We start from the raw sequence: 2,209 nt of genomic DNA, 5'->3' as shown, positions 1-2,209 counted from the left end.
ATTTGCTTTGCTTCTTGAAGAAATCTGAATACTAACTGTGGTGGGGACAAGTCCTGATTAGAGCCTTCTCCCAGAAAACATTGTTCTGAAGAAATATGAAATTTCATTCTTTTAGTAGTGTATCCCATGCTAGAATCATATGCTTTCAGTACAGAGGAAAATGCTCCAAGGCTGACACAGCAGTATTGAAAACAATTGCACTCTTCAGTAGTATGCAGTGATTACCCTTTGACACAGAGCGTGACAATGTCCATTAAAACATGAAGGGGAAACCATTTGATTTGTAGATGAAAAATAAGATGTTTCAATACAACATACAATTAATTTTGTATTTTATTTTGTATTATCTACAAAGAGGCACATTCAGAATCCCCACAGTTCCAAGCTCAGAACAAAGACAAATGCAGCAGCAATAAAAGCTTCACAGATGGGAATTCTGCATTTTGACCAACTCAACTAATAGCCTTGACATTCTGAGTAAGCTTGGACTGCAACTCATAGAGCTAGGATTATTACCATACAGATTTGGAAAGAAAAATGGAGCCCGAATATTAGCAAGTATTAAGTAATTGGAAAGCTCATGACACTAGAATAGCATGTCAGAGAAAATTATTGAAGATCTTTCTTTGAAGTGCTGACTTTATGATTGGTCAAAGTAGTCAGAAAACTCTGCTGCAGAACAAGAAGACAATCGATCAGATTAATTCATCATGACAAAACACTTCTATTTCTACTATCTATCCTTCTAGTGAAAATTAAATGCTGATTTTTATAAAAAAGATTGTATTTGACCCAACTGCTGCAGAGCCCTCTGTAGTTTCATTATTTCAGTTTTCAAAGCTATTTAAAATAATTCAAGAAATTTCCCGAACCTGAATATTGCATTTCATCTTTCAGAGGAGATGAACCCAAGCACAGTGTGAGCAATGTTTTCAGCTCTGAGATTTGAAACTCACAGCAGTAATTGGAGATGTGAAGTCTTTAAAGAGAAATGAATTGTACTGCTTGACACCACACTCTGCACCATTCTCACATATGCTCTTCCAGATAGACAGAAGCTATGCCAAGCTCTCCAGTACTACCATGCACAGCAAATGTTGCATTGTACTGGGAAGAATGGCAAGGCTGCTATTCTGGATTTGTGGTTTCTGCTACCATTTCTCTTAAGTAGTAGTTTACCTCTATCCAAGTAGCAAAGTCTTTTGACACATGTAAAGTAGTTCTTTTACATGAAATATAAGGATTATTGTTTATTTTTTGTCCCATCCAGTCACATTTTTCTAGTTTATATGGTGAAAATCATGTGATATCAATAGCAAATTCCTTGCTATAGTTAAATTCTATTCCACTCTCAGTTTTCCAAAAACTCGGTATGGTCATAGTGCTGTAAGAAATGAAAACTTGATTTCCTGAAAACAAGAAAGCTCTAGAGGCCCCAAGCCACTTAAGTTACTGAGCTCATTTAGAAGATTCCATTCCCACAAATTACAGTCTGGCCACTGGCTTCTTCAGCTTTGTTACCTCCTTCTAGGATTACAATACACCTTTTGTAACAATATTAACATCATTGTTAATGAGCTGTGTTAAATAAGCAATATTTTGGACATGAATCTTCCAGGACTTAGGAGGTGCCATTTAGCACACAGCCTTCACATCTGGGTGTCCTCAGGCATGCTAAGGCTAAGAAGCAAATCAAACCATCCTCACCCTCCCACACCTCCTCTTAAGCTTCCCCTGAGTAATAAATCTGAAATGAGATCCAAGGTAGGTCTCTAAGGCACACTGCAGCTTGCACCTACTTCTAGACGGAGTCTCTGTCTGAGACTTCATTTCTATAGCCCAATAAACCTCACCAAATTAAGAGGAAAAGCTTTGTACAGGAAAAAAAACTTCCTCAGGAGATGATGAAGTGCACTCACAATGAAATTCAAGCCCTCTCTACCTGCTGGTCTGAGCGCACAGAACATTTCCTTGGCCTTCCCTCCTCCAAAAAGAGCCACAGCCATGTATGTTTACATACCTTCTCAAATGTCCAAAATTAAACCACCACCTAAAAGTACAGATAAACCATACGCTTATTAGTCAACAAAGAATTCACTCTAGAAGGTACAATGCTCCTAAGAAGTATAGCTTAGCTTACCTAGCCTAGATGAGAGGAGACAAGAGGAAAAGGAAAAAGGAAAAAGGAAAAAGGAAAAAGGAAGAAGGG

This window comes from Meleagris gallopavo, chromosome 1, assembly GCF_000146605.3.
Source record: "Meleagris gallopavo isolate NT-WF06-2002-E0010 breed Aviagen turkey brand Nicholas breeding stock chromosome 1, Turkey_5.1, whole genome shotgun sequence".
Classification (NCBI taxonomy): Eukaryota; Metazoa; Chordata; class Aves; order Galliformes; family Phasianidae; genus Meleagris; species Meleagris gallopavo.
The sequence above is the reverse complement of the archived record's forward strand: the minus strand, read 5'-3'. Positions refer to the sequence as shown.